This window comes from Eimeria mitis, genomic scaffold (genome assembly GCF_000499745.2).
Source record: "Eimeria mitis Houghton genomic scaffold, Emh_scaff4556, whole genome shotgun sequence".
Taxonomy (NCBI): Eukaryota; Apicomplexa; class Conoidasida; order Eucoccidiorida; family Eimeriidae; genus Eimeria; species Eimeria mitis.
The window spans coordinates 1,569-1,969 of NW_013572869.1; positions in this window are offsets into that span (position 1 = coordinate 1,569).

Below are 401 nucleotides of genomic sequence, written 5' to 3' on the forward strand. Positions count from 1 at the left end.
TAACATAAAAAAATAAAAAAAAAAAAAATAAACAAATATATAAATAAATAACCAAATAAATAAATAAATAAACAAATAAAATAAATAAATAAATAAATAAATAAATAAATTTTACTTTTATTATAAAGTTGTTGCTGCTGCTGCGGCGTCAGCTGCTGCATGAGTTTGTCTTGTATTTTTTTTGCGATAGAAATCCATGATGAGAGAAGAAAAAGAGAAGAAGAAAAAGAAGAAAAATTTATATTTATATTTATATTTATATTTAAACAAATAACAAAACATAAATTTAATAATAAAGAAGGAGACATACAACGACACAGATCCTCCCTATACACAAACACACACATTTATTTATTTATTTATTTTTTTTTTTTTTTTTTTTTTTTTTTTTTTTTTTTTTT